This window comes from Dipodomys spectabilis, unplaced genomic scaffold (assembly GCF_019054845.1).
Source record: "Dipodomys spectabilis isolate Male_0828 unplaced genomic scaffold, ASM1905484v1 ptg000054l, whole genome shotgun sequence".
Lineage (NCBI taxonomy): Eukaryota > Metazoa > Chordata > Mammalia > Rodentia > Heteromyidae > Dipodomys > Dipodomys spectabilis.
The window spans coordinates 25450288-25468534 of NW_024870731.1; the positions used below are offsets into that span (position 1 = coordinate 25450288).

Here is an 18247-nt window from a genome sequence, read left to right on the forward strand (position 1 = left end):
ACAGGAAAACAGGGCATTATGAATCAAGGAAGTGTGAGATGTGTGACTAAAATACCTATAATACTTTGGTCTTAAAAACAAGCTTATTCTTAATGTTTCTCTGTTTCTCTTTTCCATTGCATTTTTGTGTGCTGCTTTGGGACTAGCGAATGGTTGTGAATTGTGGGTTTTAGGCTTGACGTGGGTTTAACTTGCCTTGCCTAAATTCTTGGATTTTGTTCATTTTGGGCTAGTATTCTCTGAGTTTGAAGAAGATAAACATTGAATGGGACAAGAAATGGAAAAAACTTTTGTTCAGAGATCATAGGATGTTTTTAAGTGTTCTGAAGGTAGTATCTATTTTGAAGATACCTTTTCAAAGACAATACTTTTAAACATTCCACGCAGTCATTGTGAAACTGTCCTTATTTTCAATCCAGGAAGTCTTTTCCTATCTTCTGGTTACCATGGGCCAGTACCTTAACATCTATTGAACCTACTAGACATGTGCATTGTTTTTAGTAATGGGATCACATTCTCTCTGAAGCTAGCAACCTGTATCAAAATTTTGAATCTGTGAGACCAGCTTTTACACAGGGTTAGAGCTGTGATCCATTCAAAACATGATTTTTTGGCCTAAAAGAGATCTCAGTTCACTCTTTACTTAGAAAAATATTAAGATGCATAGAATTGTGGCATCCCTATGCAACACACATACTATTTGTCACATCAAGGATTCTGGGCTTCTGTAGGCAGCTTGATATAGTGCTCTCTGTCTTTAATGAGATGAAACTCTGAGTTAGTCATAGTGTGAGGTTTTCTGTTCGTAGCACATGCATTATATGTCACCAGTTAATTTTACTTATTGCTCAAAATGTTCTCACCTGGCTGAGTTTTCCATGGTGCTTGATTGAGTACTGCCTGTGGTGGTTCTGAAGGGAACCAGCCACCGTCTGGAGCTGTGTTATGCTTAATGTTTCTGTGTCTGCCTTTGCCCTGAAGAGGAAATAAAGATAGTGACCCTTCAGGTTGCTAACTAGAAACTCTTAATTTAGGGAAATCTGTATTCTCACCTCCCCATCCTCTTTCTGTGTGGTATGTTTGGCTAAAAGAAGATTCTTCTTGTATCCTAAGCCCTAGAATTTAACTGCAGGATTGGTGCCCACAGATCCCATAGATGTATGTCTGTGTCATTTCTCCTGGCCATCCTGAAGCTCTGAGGTCAGCATCCTTTAGCTTTAGCCTTTTCAGTCTCTCTTGACACGTCATTGGTGACCTTGTAACTGTATTAACTGATTGGGTTGTTTTCTGCCGCCTTCCCTATCTTTTAACATTCTCTACCAATTCGTTAGTATTGCAGTTATATGTTCTTGTTTTAGAGTTTAACTTCTCAAAACAACGTGTTGCCCAAAAGCACAGCCACTTGGCTGTTATTGGGTATTTTAGGATTGCCCTTCACCTGAGTAACCAATATTTTAGATGATGATTAAAACATATTTAAAATTATTTACTATTTTATTTAGCTTCTAGAAAGATAAATTATGTTATTACACTGCATTTAAGTTTTTTCTAAATTTGGTTCATAGTTTTTGGGTGATAGTTTGAGTAATATGACTCTTCAGTTCCACATCTAGGAAATAAATACATTTGGTCAAGTTTGCATCTGCATATGTACCCTAATATGTCTCTTTTTTTATATATAAGAGAACACTAAAGTTATCTGAATACCAATTAGCAAAGGAGTAATTAAATCAGTAAGGGCTTAGCCATAGAGTGAAATATTGTTCAGTTTTAAAAAGTGATTCAGGTCATTGTTTGTCATGGGCTATTTAGAGAAAAAAAGGATCATAAGACAATAAATATGACAGGCATTTTTCTAAGGTGGATAAAAACTCTGAATGGATACTTAAATTATCCACTGTGTGTTGTCACCTGCTGACTTTGTTATGTTAACCTAACCCCCTGGTTTACCCTGACTGTTAAAACTCTTATTACATCTTGGGATAATAATTAATTAAAAGTGTAAAAGATGGGTCTTAGGATGGTTAAGTAACTTTCTCTAGAACTTTTCTCTAGTTAAGGGCAGATCCTAAAAGCTAAGGATGGTTTGTTTATTCCTATATCAGTACTTCTACAACTAGTCATTACAGAACTCACCTGGGAGAGGGAGGTGAGCTGTGGCAGGAAATAGATCTTTAAAAAAAATTCAAAACAAAAATTCATCCAGAGTCTGAGATCTGAGTATTATACGTACCAGCCCGGGCAGGAAGTTCTCTAAGACTCTTTCCTCTAATTAACCACCAAAAAGCCAGAAGTGGCTCAAGTGGTAGAGTGCTAATCTTGAGCACAAAAGCTCAGGGACAGCATCCAGATCCTGAATTTAAACCCCGGGACTGGCACAAGAAAAAAGAAATTCAATGCCTTAAGATTTTGTGTAAAATTTCTTTCTGCTCAATGATAAATATGTCCTTTTATCTCACCATAAAATTAATAGGTTAATTACTTGCCAGTCAAATTCCATCTCACATCTTTTAAGAAAATGGATTGTTCTAGAATCAAAATAGTAGGTAACTCAGGTAGAGCTCTTTGGTTGTAAGCAGTAGATACAAATCTGACTAAATATAAAGAGAGGTCACTGGATAGATGTGGTGCAACTCCCAATTGGCTAATACTGAAAAGCCCTCAGAAGAGAGCTGATCTAGAGCCACTTCAGTGATTCAGGTAGCAGTACTTGATAGGCATTTTCTCAAATTAAGCTCTAGCAGGATTAAACTCTAGCAGTTTTCAGTATTACTCCTCTGAATTTTTGTTCAGGCTCAGACTACGTCTTGCCAGTGCCTTGGTTATTGTCTCACCACTCACTACCCACTGGGGATTTGGAATTCCCTATCAATAGGAATGGAGGAAGGGTGGGTAAAACTAACAGATGTTCACTGTCCAACACATTTGTAGGCTACTGTGAGTAGCTTGCTTTGTGCATTGTCTGTCACATTTAATATCTGCAACATCCTAGTGATCCTTGATTCACCCTTCCAACCTCATATTCCTCCATGTAGTCCCTCTCTCTCCCCTACATAACATGGGTTTGAACTTTGGAGTCTTATGCTCATTCAGCTTTGCTTGCATATGGCTAGCAAGTTATCACTTGAGCCACACCTGCAGCTGGCATTCTGATGGTTATTTTGGAATATTATAGACTCACTTGCCTGGACTGGCTTTGAACCATGATCTTCTGTACCTCAGCCTCCAGAGTAGCTAGGATTATAGGCATGCATATCTAGCAACCTCTCTAAGGGTTTTTAAAACCAAGTTTGAAAAGCATTCTTTGTTTATACATCAATTACTTCTATATTATTTTTCAGCACTTAACATTAACACCTCTATTTTCACATGCTAATCTGCTCTAAAACATGTATTTCTTGATTTATCTAATTTTTTGGGGGGAGGGGGGTCTAGTTGTGGGGCCTGAACTCTGGGCCTGGGCACTGTCCCTCAGCTCTTCAGTTCAAGGCTAGCGCTCTACCACTTGAGCCACAGTGCCACTTCTAGCTTTTTTTTCCCTTTTTTATCTAATTTTTATTATTACTCATTTTCTGCTGTGCTAGGGATCAAAATTGGAGTGTTGCATGTGCCATCTGTCTTTTCTTGATTTTTTTTTGGGGGGGTGGGTTGGACATGGGGCTTGAACTCTAGGCTTGGGCACTGTCCTTGCACTCTTTAGCTCAAGGCTAGCACTCTACCACTTGAGCCACAGTGCCACTTGCGGTTTTTTGGTGGTTAGTTGAAGATAAGAGTCTCAGGGAATTTCCTGCCCGGGTTGGCTTTGAACCGCAATCCTCACATCTCAGCCTCCTGAGTAGCTAGAATTACAGGCATGAGCCACGGGTGCCTAGCCTCTTCTTGATTTTTAAAAGCCTATTGGCTCTAACCTTTGTCTGACATCATGTTTGTTAACATTTTCCCTCAATGCATAGTGATGTTGTTAGGATCTGGTGAGATAAATACAGTTCCTGACCACTGCACTGAATTTCCCCAATGGCTCAGCAGTTGTTTTCCTGTTCTCGTATCTAGGAGTCTGGTTGCTTTCATTGTAACCTTAATAATACTTTAAACATTATAGACTTTATATATTGACGGTCTGAAGAAACAAATGACATTCATTTAATTTTTGTAAGTGTATATTTAACTATTTTATAAATGATATATGTGATTTTATTTCATGTGTGTTTTTTGTTCTCTTTTATACTCTAGTCCAGTAAAGGGAGGAAAGAGATTTTTCTGTTTTTCAACTGAGGATATGGCTTGGAAAAGGCAAGCAAGTTCTCCTGTGACAAGAGACCTATTGGCCATAGAATTCAAGTGTTTTGTCTTTCTGTAGCTTGTTGAGGCTGTTGGTTTACCAACTGCAGAAGCCTGTTTCTGGATTCGTAAGGTTCTGAGCTTTGCCTCCTTTGAACTATGTTCCAGACTGTAGGACACAATTGTGGGGACGATATGTGCGTGCATGCACGCGTGTGTGTGTGCGTGTGTGTGTGCGCACATGTGTGTATATGTGTTCATTCAAGTGGCTGTAAAAACATTGAAATAGGTAGTTTGTAAACAACAGAAATTTAGATGTTCTGGTTGCTAGGAAGTCTGAGATCAAGGCAGCAGTAGATTTGGTGTCTTTCATAGATGGCACCTTCTGACTTCATCCTAATGTGGTAGAAGGGATAAACTCCCTTTGGCTTCTTTTATAAGAGTACTCATCCATTGATGGGAGTTGAGTCCTCTGGACATGATCACCTACCAGAAGATTCTACCTCTTAATAGCAGCCGCCTCTAAGAGGTTAGTATTTTAACTAATGAATTGGGGGGGGGGGGTGGACATAAGTATTCAGATCATGGCAGTGATATTATCTAGTACACCTTGGTAATTGAGAGCTGCTTTTGTTTATTCCAATATCCAGCATCCCTTTATTTCTGCAGAGATAACCAGTCAAGGAGCTGATTTACCCCATCTCTTGCCATGATTATTAGCTGGTTTTTGAAGTACCTCTTGGAGCCCTTCAGTCTGGTCTTTTTTCACTTACTCATGGGGTAATTACCACCCTGTGGTACAGTCACTTGTCCTCTCAGCCCTTGGACTCTTAAATAGTCCTCACTGTTTTCTCCTGTTCAGGTCTACTACTCAAAGAGGTTTTAAGAGGAGCACTTGACATTTTTGTTTAATTAAGGTCTCCAGACAGTGTTTTGTTAATAGTTGGTTGTACATTAGGGCTCTTTCCCTCATTACTTTTAAAGTTTCATTGTAATATGAACTATGAACTTGTCTGTTATGGTAATATATATGGTGGTGATTCTTCTTGGTTAAGTCTTTCTTTTTGTTTTTTCTCAAACATAGGTATCTCAAAATTTTTGAAACCTTCTTCTAACGTTTAATATTAGTTCTTCCTAATTTTTTTCAGGCACTGATTATTTTAAAGCCTATATGCTAGTTGTAAAGCAGTATTCCCCATTTCATTTTGTCTCATGAATTTTGCAGATGTTTTGAGCCTTTAGAATCTGCAAACTTAATCCTGAAAAGAAGGCTTGTTAAGTTCTACTGTGGAAAGTATATGGTTTCTTTATACTTCATCCACTGATGGTTTTTTTGTTTTTGTTTTTTGGCTGGTTGTGGGGCCTGAACTCTGGGCCTGGGCGCTGTCCCTCAGCTCTTCAACTCAAGGCCAGCACTCTACCACTTGAGCCACAGCGCCACTTCCAGTTTGTTCTGTTTATGTGGTGCTGAGGAATCGAGCCCAGGGCCTCCTGCATGCAAGGCAAGCACTCTATCACTGAGCCACCTTCCCAGCCCCTTCACTGGTGTTTTTAAGGTTTAGCACATTTAATGCAAAGCATTTTAGTGTTCTGCCTCAGCCCCTTTTAGCTAAGAGGAGATATTTTAGGCTTCAGTATCTGTGCCCTCTACTCCCCCACCCATTGATTATTATTGTTCTGATAGTTATAACTATAAATCATTTGCTGATCAAAGCTAGAAAAGTATCTATTTACCATTACATTAGACAGTTTAAAGGAATCACTTGTTTAAATTTACTAGCTTCTAGAAGCTAGTAAAGATATTTATGGCTTCCAAGATTCCCTGCTAATGTATTTTAGCACTATAGACAGTCTATAATACATGTTCAACTATTATAGATTATGAGAAGGCTAGATCCTAGAAAAGATATTCCACTCTATAAATGGCACTAACAACTGAACCGTCAGTTGTCATTGTAAAGAACAGTCTTGATCTGCAAGTAGGCAGGTTCTTTGTATGTTTGTTTCTTTAGCCAGAAATGATTAGCTTTCTTTCTATAGATTGTGGTGTTGAGTATTTATCAGCTGTATACTAGAATGTTTATTGGCTCACATTTATAGTAGAGGAAACATCAGTCTGTTTTATCTGTAGTTTCTTGGCTATATAACTGCATATCCTTACAAAGAGAACCAGTTGGATGTTTCTTGCACATTTGTTTCAATAGTACACCAGAATATGAAAGTAATGGACTTTAACCTTGATGATCTAAATTATCTCAGTTAAGGCTGTGATGTACCCTAAGCAGCATTTACTTTTTACATCCAGTATCATGTTGTTGTTTTTCACATTTTAAATAATTTTAAATGATTAAGCCAGTAGAGAATATGTGTATGATATTCTTAGCAGAGGATCACAATAGCCCAATCACTAAGTGCATAGGACCATATATAATGAAGTATATCAAAACGAACTCCAAGAATTGGAAACCAGAGGTTCTTATTATGTCTTATATGCAGTTATTTCTATTTTTTCTTTGTGTTTTAATTTTCTGTACCCTTTGTCTTGTATATAAGCTTACATGATCCATGGAAGGGAAAGGGAATCACAGAAGCAGCAGGACAAAGGATGAACTAATGCCTAATGCGACAGTGATACTCACTACATACTATGTCGGAAATGAACTTTACAGCTTGGGAAATAGCAAGTGGGAGAAAATGAAGGAGGGAGTAACAGTGTTTAAAAAGAAATGTACCCATTACCTTACTTATGTAACAGTAATCCTCTTGTTCATCACCTTTACAATAAAAAAGTAAAGAGGTAAAACATTTATTGAAACACAAAAGCTTAAAAAAAGATAGTTTAGACTTTGAATTTCAAGAATTGCATAAATTTGGTTCTTCTGATAAAACTGAAATTTCTTTTTTTTTTTTTGCCAGTTCTGGGGCTTGAACTCAGAGCCTGGGCACTGTCCCTGAGCTTCTTTTTGCTCAAGGCTAGCACTCTATTACCTGAGCCACAGTGCCACTTCTGGCTTTTTCTATTTATGTGGTGCTGAGGAATCGAACCCAGGGCCTTATGCATGCAAAGCAAGCACTCTACCACTGAGCCACATTCCCAGCCCTAAAACTGAAATTTCTGAATGCTGACAGTTTTTAATATTTTTCTCTGATTCCAAAAATCATATGTACTTATAGAATACGCAGAAAATTTCACAGATACACAGAAGATTAAAGTTACTTATATTCTACTAACCAGAGAAAATACCACTCTTAACATTTGATATACATCTACCCAGCTGCTTGTAGAGCTCCCCAATAAATGATCATGTGGAAGGAATATAAGTGTAAGAATTGCTAAGATTGGTACATGGTGGAGATAGCTTGATAGTCCTACTGCCTCTGAAATGCCTGCTAGGCCCAGATGGGAGATAGGAGCTGTCTAGCTCTTTGGCCAGCCAGCCAGATAATGAGTAGCAGAGTATTCTTTTCTGTAGCCTGCAGTCTATATCTGCCTGTGTCTTTTTCTGTTAGCTCTGCATGCCTACTAGTTGGCAAAAAAAGAGATTTGGATTTTTTGTTGGAGAAACTGGTTGAGATAAATTTCATCATTTCTTACCAAATCCCTGAAAGAATTCTTTTTTTCTTCTTCTTCTTTTTTTTTTTTTTTTTGGGAGGGGGGGGGGTCTGGTCGTGGGGCCTGAACTCTGGGCCTGGCCACTGTCCCTCAGCTCTTCAGCTCAAGGCTAGCGCTGTACCACTTGAGCCAAAGCACCACTTCCGGCTTTTTTCTTTTTGCTTATGTGGTGCTGAGGAATCGAACCCAGGGCCTCAGGCATGCAAGGCAAGCACTCTACCACTGAGCCACCTTCCCAGCCCCACTGGAAGAATTCTTTAATTCAGCTCTTATTCAAAAGATGCCCAATATTCAGAAATAAAATAGACCCTAGGTTACTTGTGCCAAGCTATATCAAGATAGAGTATTTAGGTACTCCCAGGTGATTCAGTTAACTTTAAATTCAGTTGCTTTGAAGAGAAGAATCTAGAGAACGAACTCAAAAGTATATTATGATGTAAGCATATATGCTTTCTTGTGAAAAAGAAAAGTACTAATATTGCCAGAACTGTTAAGAGACAAGGCTGACCACAGAAAAATTTTCTCATCCTTCTCTTTTGCCTTATTTGAGAAGAACAAATTGTCTTGGCATCCAAGAGAAAATCTAGAAAGGATGGTGGCTAGTAATATAAGATGGGTGGCTCTGTTTCTCTCTTTTTTACTGATAGTGAGGGATCATTGGGTATGAGAAACTACAAAGTGAAGTGGCATACTGGGTAACTTTCTTAGGCCATGATACAACTTATTGGTATGTAGTGAGAAAATATAATGGTGATTTTAATTCCTTGTACTTGATCTTATTGAGAGGAAACATTGAAGGAGTAGGAAGAAGCGTAAATGTTTTGTTCTGACATGTGGTAGACTCCTACTAGAGAATTTGAGTGTCAGTCCTGTATTCTGCTAGCTCTTGGGAGTGCCTTAGTTATCTTACACTGACCAATTTAAAAGATGTCATTGCTGCTTGAGAAATGTAAGTACTAACAAGCAGTATTTGACAAGAAGGAATTTTATGAACAATAAAAACATGGCAAAGAGGGAGACTACTGATTTTTCTAGTACGTAATTAGGATTCTTTCTAAAAAAATTATCTTTAGATACATAAATAAATTTGAATTCAACATATCCATTTATGTGTACAATGCATCTTGACCAGTGTCACTCCTTCCTTCATTCTTCCCCCTCCCATCTAGCCATTCTCACCCATCTCCTCAAGTTTGTAGTAAGAATTTTTAAGATTGGCAAGAAACAATCTAACTCAGATTGTTCAACAGGCATTAATGAAGGTATTATTGTTGGAGGGTGGTCAGAGTATAGTTGACAAGAGGTTTCTGTCACAAGAAATTAATAGAAGTTGGAAGCTATTGTCACTGCTAAGAGCAGTGAGAGAGAAGTGCTGTTACTGTGCCTCAGTGAGAGTTGGGGGCTGTCAGATGGGAGTTGTAGTACCGGAGGGATTTAGCCTTTTCCAGAAAGTGAAACCCAGTCCACAGAGAACAAAGCAGGTAAGACTCTGTTGCTGGATCTTCTCTCCCTCTTTGATCTTCCTCAGCTGTCTCTTACTGGCCATCTCAACCTAAAAGCCTGCCAGGAAGTAACCTAGTGATGCTTACAATAGTGGAAAACTGGTCTATGTATGGAAAGGGAATCAAAACAAAATTGCAACCATCCCCTAGAAACATACTGTAATCTTACTTTTTTAAAACTTTTGTCATCATCATCTCTTGAAATGCCAATATAAACTTTAAAGCATTGATCATGACTCAATTCCATCTTTAAATACAACCAGAACAAATAGTTACCCTACTCAAAGCAATTAGATTTTCAAAAAGAGAATGCGATGTGTTCTTAGAATTGAAAAACAAAGACTCTTAATGACACATTGGAAAAAATGTTTGTTGTATCCTTGTTGATGTTAAGGTGGCTAAGGTGCAAAGGAAAATGGGGCATTGGTTCTTGCAAGGTCAAAGTGGGATGAGCTTGCAGAAAAACTTAGTTGACCAAAAATTATAAGAAGAGTTTTTTAGTTTATTGAAAGAGTCTTATTAATCTATAACTTTAATGAATTTTGTGCTTGGAGAGATGAGAAGATAAATAGGTGTTTACCGTATTCTTTATAAAATTATAACCAAATAATGACAAGGGGCCTACGCCTAACTATATTGGTGACAGGTACTTTAATGAAAGCATTACCTGAGATATTAGAGTGGTTATTAAGAAGGAAGAGGTATTTTTTCTGTCTTTTCCAGAGATGCTTTTAGATAGCTTATAAATAATGACCAGCAATCTATAGTTGTGGGATTGGAGGTGTGGTTTAGGTCATAGAGTACTAGCCAATAAGCAAAAACAAGCATCAGGTACTGAGTTTGAGTCCTGGTCTTGGACCCAAAACAACAACAACAAAAAATCTGTAGCTGCGGTGGCTCAGTGGTAGAGTGCTTGCCTTGCATGCATGAGGCCCTGGGTTCAATTCCTCAGCACCACAAGCAGGAAAAGCTGGAAGTGGCGCTGTGGCTCAAGTGGTAGAGTGCTGGCCTTGAGCTGAAAAGCTGAGGGACAGCACCCAGGCCCAAAGTTCAGGCCCCACGACTGACAATAATTAACTAACTAAATAAATATATAAAATAAATAAATCTATAGTTGCTGTGCCCTTGAAGTAAAGGTGATAAACAAAAAACCCAAATGACCAGGTTCTGGTGGATCACCCTTGTAATCCTAGCTATTCAGGAGACTAAGACATGGGATCATGGTTTGAAGCTAGCCTAGTCAAGAAAGTACTTGGGATTCCTGTTTCCAGTAAATTAAAAAAAAAAAAAAAAATCCATAAGTGGAACTGTGGCTTAAGTGGTAGAGCTAGCGATGAGCACAAAAGCACTGCTCATGCCTGAGATCAAGCCCCAGGACACATACAACCACCAAATATCCCTGACTCCATGAAGTTTAAGTAAGAATGAACCTTGCACTACTGTTTCATCAAGATCAGCCAGTCTTTTGATGCCTTCCCATTGCTTTGAGGGTGAACATCATCTAAAACGTTTAACGTGGTTATGTGCTATCTAGTCCTGCTTGCATCTTCAACATCATGAGATGCTTTGGTCTTTTAATTCTTTGGAGTTGCCATGCTTCCTGAGTTTTTTCTCCTGCAATTTCTTTGTCTAGAATGTTTGCTGCCATCCTCAGTGACTCAACCTCTTTTCTGCTTCCTGATTCCACTTTAAAAGACTTCCTTGATCTTCCAGACAAAATCAGTAATCTTACTACTTGCTCTAAAACTCATGTGTATTCAGGCACACTGTCTCATTTGAAGCACCTTTTCAAATTATTTATAAAGATTTAATGTCTGTCTTCCCTACTAGAATGTAAACATCAAGAGAGCAGAGTGCATGTCTGTCTGTTCTAGCATGCCTATTCAGTGCCCAGAAGAGAATTGTGAAAGGAAGGGAAAAGACTTGTTTCAAGCCTTGATCCTGACTTCTCAACCTTCATTATTTTACTTCTTGTAGTCTTGACCTATTCTGTAGAGTGGGATGATGATGATAATGGGTCTTATTTAATGCTTATTGTGTGCCAAGCATTCTGTTTTACTTGATTTTCTTATCAATCACTTAAGCCTCAGAGAAGTGAAACTTGCTGGAGATCATACAGCTAATAAGCAAAAAACAGAATGTACACAGCTCCCGTTTAATTAATAAACAGATGCCTTTTTTTGTGATTGTCCTAGGAGTCAAACTTAAGGGAGAGTTCTTTAATATAGAGTAGCATAGAAACCCCTGCTGAGAATATTGTTTGCTGGTAAGGGAACAGTTTAGAAGATGAGATGAAGTCCACCTACATGGAGAGATAGGTGACCTCCTAAGTTCATTTCTGAGGAAGTTAGCTATGTCTAGAAAAAGCCTGTGGTGCAAATTCTCTGAGTCAAGGGAACTTTTGAGTTTGGAGAGCTAGATGCTGTAAATTGGGGCTAGAGAGTGAAGAGCCTGGGTAGAGGAGTTGCTGGATTTGCTAAATGCTGTAAGGAAACCCTGACAAGTGTTATCTTGAAAACATTTTAGAAGGAGGCACTCCCAGATTGGAGTACATTTTGGGACTAAAAGTATCCAAAGCCTTCCTCATAGTTTTGAATCTCCCACAAAGGATACAGTTCTTTCATCTCACTTTAGCATCTATATCAATGTTTGCAAAGGAATCAGCATTTGATGGATTTTTATGTTCAGTTGTTTAATTCTCTCTGCTCCTGTTTTTCTGTGAGTAGTTTGCCTTGCCCCCATGACTGGCACCTTGTATAATAAATGGTTTAATCTCTCTAGTTTCTCATCTGGAAATTAGGAATAATTAAAATATCTACCTTGCCAGTTTGTAAAGAATACCTATACAGTGCTTCCTGCAATATTAGCTGCTGAAGTTGTTCATATTATCCATTCTAACTCATGTCTCTTGAATAGATATGTATTTTTTATTAAAGGCAAGTTTTTTGGGACGTAGGAACTGACATTTTTTAAGGGTAATGATTTTAAATATATAAAAATAGTAAAATTAGCAATGAAAAACTGCAAGGGCAGTGCTACTGTTTACTAGCTATGCAATGTATGATATATGCATATGCCAATACTTACAGAACCTGTTTTGTTTGCTAGGACTTTTCCATGCATTCTTCCTGAGAAAGAGTTTTGATTCAATCTGCTTTACAGATAAGGGAATCACAATCTTTTCTATAATGTTATCAGATAGCTAATAGAATTGGATACTAACCCAAACCATGTGTACTTTCAGCATTGAATAAGCTTGACTTAATCTTTCAACAGCTTCAGCAGCTCTTCTTGGAAGTAAAAATGAGAATTAAGTTGTTACTTGGGAAAAATGGAATTATTTCCTAATTATTGTGTTAATTGGAAGCAATAGGTATAGGTTGCTGCCTGATAAACAGTAGATCCTCAGTAACTTTTTATTGAATACATATCTTTATCTGAGTGAGAAAAAGATAGAGAACACCAGTATTAAATGCTGACCCTAGCCTATTTTCTATTTTAAAAAAAGTCTTAGTTCTCTAAAGACTGTATAAGCATAGCCTATTTAACACAGAGTAGTGTTTGGAATCTGAGTGAAAAATTGCCTAGTGTATATTAAAAGGGAATAACTCCAATCTGTGTGATTTACTTTAACTCCAGAAAACTATTCAGTTCCTACCACGTGTCTAAGAAGCTCCAAGGTCTGCTCTTGTTGTGGCTAATTATTTGTCAAAAAAGTAAAACTAGTAATATTAAAATACGCAGAACTACATAGATGCATGTATTTGAAAGCCAGATTTGTTTAATCTGGATTGTTCAATATTGTCTTCCTTTAGGTCAGATAATTAAGTATTGACATGAAGGAAATACCACTTAATGTTACAAGAAGGAGAAGGAAAGATATCAGCACTGGTGGCTCATGTCTGTAATCCAAGCTATTTAGGAGTCTGAGGATCACAGTTCAAATCCAACCTAGCCAGGAAAGTCTTTGAAGTTTTTTTTTTTTTTAAGGGATTTTAATTTTTTTGTTGTTTCTAGGTGAGGTACAGAGTAGTTACAGTTCCATAAATCAGGTAATCAGTACATTTCTTTTGGGACAATGTCACTCTTTCCCTTGAGATTCATATCTCCAGTTGACTACCAAAAAGCTGGAAGTAGAGCTGTGGCTCAAGTGGTAGAATGCTAGCCTTGAGCACAAAGCTAGTCAATGCCCAGGCCCTTAGTTCAAGCCTCAGGACCAGCACAGAAGAGGAGGAGAAGAGGACCTGACAATCCAAGAATATGGATAAATTTAAGAGACACTATAATAAATGAAACCACCAGCCAGGCTCAGAAAAACAAAATATTGCACAATTTCAATTATATGTAGAGACTAGAGAAGTTGAACAAGTAGAAACTGAGTGGAGTGGTGGTTAAAAGGAAAGATGGGAGAACTGAGGAAATGCTGGATTGAATTGAATAAGTTCTGAAAATCCATTAAGTTTAGCATAGTGACTATAATGAATAATGTATACTTGAAAGTTGGTAAGAGAATAGGTCTTAAATGTTTATATCATACATAAAAATATAAGTATGCAAAATGGTTGATGTTAGCTCAGTTTTAATACTTTCAATCTATATACATGTCAAAATATCATGTCTACACAATATACAATTTATTTGTCCCTATTGCTTAATAAACCTGGATGAAAATAAAATTTTAATGTGTTGGTAATAGTTCAGTGACTGAAAAAAATACACCTTAGCTTTTTAAAGAAGTTAGTAAGGGAGACTTGTGGTAAATATAGGAACTTTATAGCTTCTGCAATTTTTAGTCCAGTGCTGGTTGGTGGCTCACATATGTAACCCTAGCAACTTGGGAGGCAGTGATCAGGATTGCTCTTCAAGGCCAGCCCAGGTAAAAATGTTCACAAGACCCAATCTCAACAGAAGAGGCCAAGCATGGTAGTATGTCCAGATGGGAATATAAAATAGAAGTGTGACAATCCAAGCCCATCTGGTCATAAAGTGAGACCTTTTCTCAAAATACCAGAGCAAAAAGGGCTTAGAGGTATGGCTTAAGTAGTAGAGAATCTGCCTCGCAAGTGTACAGCACCAAGTTCAAAACTTACTGCTGGCTAAAATCACCATCATTATCATAACAGGGCATTTTTATTTGCTTATTTAAACTATTCTAAAATTAAGTTTATTTTTTAAAAATGTGGCAAGGACAGGAGTCTGTAGTTCAATTTTCATCTTGCTGAGAGCCTGAAGAAAATAGCCTTTGATGTGCTGGGCTGATTATGGTGTAAAGTGGGACAGTTCTTCCTAGCTATTGTCTTACAAAGCCATGACAGTTTGTTTGCAGAATCAGAGAATATGGTATTTCTAAATGTCCTCTTGTGGAATTTCCTACTGGCATGACTTTTTTTTTCCTCTTTGCTTCTGCCCAGTAGCAGTCCCTTGAGTGGCATTTGCTGTCCTAGTTAATCAGAGGATAGGAGAAATGAAAAACTCTCCTCTTCCCCCTCCCACGAAGTTTCAATGGGCACTGGAAATGTAGGTCAAATTGCATCATTGTAGAGAGAAACGAGCAGAAAGGTATTAGTGAAGAGCTGCCAACCTCTCTTTAAATTCCGAGTCATGATGGACCAGCCCACTTAGGTGTGAGGTTCAGGAACCAGGGGGTCATGTTGATGATATAACCCTAGAATGTTACATTTCAGTCAGTGATAAAAATAGTCTTTGTCCAAAACACTAGGGAAAGCAACTTACATTGGCTTTTGTTTAATTTACATCTACCAGCTTCTAGAATTATTTTTGTTGCTTATTTATTATTGATGTTTTTAGCAGCTTATATTAATTTAGTCAGATGTTTGAATTAGAAAAACTTGCCATGTGTACATAAAAATCTATGTTTAGCAATCTCGTAAGTCTAATAATATATTTTGAGAATTATATATTATCAGATGTTCAGTGACATCTTGATTAGCATACAGAAACCACAAAATATGGATTTTTAAGTTATATTTCAAGTACATTGCTCTGTGGCTATGTCTGTATTTTTAATGGCAACTTTAAGATACAGTTGTTTTGTTTTTTCTTTTTTGGGTCCGGTCGTGGGGCCTGAACTCTGGGCCTGGGCACTGTCCCTCAGCTCTTCAGCTCACAGCTAGCACTCTACCAACTTGAGCCACAGCACCACTTCCAGCTTTTTTCTTTTTGCTTATGTGGTGCTGAGGAATCGAACCCAGGGCCTCTGGCTTTGCAAGGCCAGCACTCTACCACTGAGCCACCTTCCCAGCCCCTAAGATACAATTTTAAACTTTATAAACTTTAACATATAAGAAGTAATAAAATGCATGTTTGAGTTTTTAGACACTGTGTTCTCTCCTCCTTTGTAAGACATTCAGTTATTGGCTGCCACAATTTCCTTGTTACTGAAATTGTCATAAGCAGTAAATATTCTGATAGCAAAACTTACCTAATAATTACTCAGATATTATTCCCATCTTACCTCTATCAAAAAAAAAATCAGTTAATGTAATTATAAAATGGAAATCCAGATGGTAAAATGTTTAAATAGGTTCAGTATTATTTAATCTTAAAAGTTGAATGAATTGTTTTGTAAAATAGGTTTATAATTCAGCATCCTTTTATATACCTAGACTACCCAGAAAGGTCCTGGGTAGTCTTCATCCAGTTTCCTCTAACTATATCTTACTGTCTATAGTACCATCTCACACTAGGAAATTGGCCTTGTATAAAATGTATCTTCACTTTGGTCATTTGTCATGTGGGTATTTTCAAGTAACTATTACTGCAATCCACCTGTAGAACTGTTCTACCTTTGAAAACATTTCCCCAGCATTCCCTGAACCGCAGTACCCTTGCTCTTACTCTCATATCCCCTACTTCCTAGCAGCCACTAAATTGGTCTCCAGCTTTCACATGTTTTCATTTTGGAAATGTTACATAAAATCTTCTGAAATTGGTTTTTCCCACTGAGTTTTAAAAAGAATTTTATTAAAAATACCTGATAAGCTTCTATAGAACTATCCTTAAAAATATTTCTGAAGATCTTTTAAAAATAAAAACAAAAGTTGTAAGCTGGAGTTTGGTTTGCTGATGGTTAGAACTATGTATTTGTTTTTGTGTTTGAGCAGCCTCTGAAGCTAGATCTATGCCAGGGTAATAGCTGATTCAGCATTAACCTTCTTATATATTCTCTCTTTTTTAAAAGTCATATTAGAATCCTGTTCTTTGCTAGGCAGGCATGATATTGTTGAGCCATACTTCCATACCTATTTTGTATTGATTATTTTTAGGATTTAGTCTTGCTTACTTCTTAGGATTTAGTCTTGCTTACTTCTTATCTGGGCATGTGCCTGAGCCATGATCTACCTGTGATGACTTCCCATCCTTGCTGGGATTGCAGGTGTGTTCCTGTGCATCGAGCTTTCTTTCAGTACAGATAGAATCGTGCAGACTTTTCTGCCACCACTAGCCTTGCACCGTGATCTTCTCATTCTTAGCCTCATGTATCTTAAGATGACATGCCTAGCTATGGGTTAAGAAGGGACCTCCTGAACTTTCCTACCAGAGCGGCCTTAAACCTCCTAAGTAGTTATGATTACCGATATGAACCACTTGCGTTTGACTTCCTTATTGAATACTCTTAATAGTGATACTCTAGAGTTAAATGGAAAATTGCCCTGTGAAAGCCCCTCCCATTAATAAGTAGATATTACAATTGATCAGTGGGAATACAAAGTATGAGTGTGTAATTCTAATTTTACCTAGTAAGGTCTGATTGCATTTGTGTTTCATTTCATTTTGAAAGGACTTCAAAGGAGGGAAACTTTTTGAAATATAATATGTAAATAAGCAGTAATTGAAATATTTGCCTTAGATGGCTAATCTAAACATGGTGTTACCATAAGAAATCTAGTCACTGCTTCATGTTCATTTATGATTTGAGTAGATAACTGGCAGCAGACAGCCTGAGAAGAAACATCTTTCTCTGATATTGGTCTATTGTTAAAGAATACAGAAAATATTGTAGAGGGGCTGGGAAGGTGGCTCAGGGGTAGAGTGCTTGCCTTGCATGCATGAGGCCCTGGGTTCGATTCCTTAGCACCATATAAGCATAAAAAAAAAAGCCGGAAGTGGCGCTGTGGCTCAAGTGGTAGAGTGCTAGCCTTGAGCTGAAGAGCTGAGGGACAGCACCCAGGCCCAGAGTTCAGGCCCCACGACTGGACCCAAAAAAAAAAGAAAGAAAGAAAATATACTAGGATCTGTAAAAAGGCTATAATTAATGAAATCATGTGGCTAAACTGATGAGCTTGGCAGTAGATAACGAGTCTCCTCAGGTGCTACTCTGTAGCTCTTGGCAGTGACAGAGGGTGTGAGCACTGGCACCTGAGTTTGTCCATACCTCTGTTTCTGAAGGGTCACCATGGATTCTTATGAATGGGGAGACTTTGTAACTAGCAACTGATTTTTAGTTGGTTCTCTTAACATTTAGACAGATTTCTTCCCAGTTAGGAAACTACTCTTTATAATTAAAATTGTCATGTATTTACCAGCTTAACATTTTCTCTACAAATTGCCTGTCTTCGTTGTTGTTTTCAAGCATAATGATAATTTTGGACTAGGGAAAAGAAACAAGTATTTGTAGCCAGGCACTGGTGGCTCACGCCTGTAATCCTAGCTACTCAGGAGGCTGAGATCTGAGGATTGTGGTTCAAAGCCAGCCCAGCAGGAAAGTCCTCGAGACTCTTATCTCCAATAAACCACCAGAAAACCAGAAGTGGCACTGTGACTCAAGTGGTAGAGCAGTAGACTTGATCTGAAGAGCTGAGGGACAGAGTTAAAGCCCCACAACCAATCAAAA

At 37.9% G+C, this 18247-nt stretch overlaps 1 protein-coding gene across 3 annotated transcripts in view; it reads left to right on the forward strand.

The window, feature by feature from the left end:
- Positions 1–18247, forward strand: part of Atxn7 (ataxin 7) — a 135170-nt gene that overhangs the window by 3290 nt on the left and 113633 nt on the right. The gene's annotated exons all lie outside the window — the stretch shown is intronic.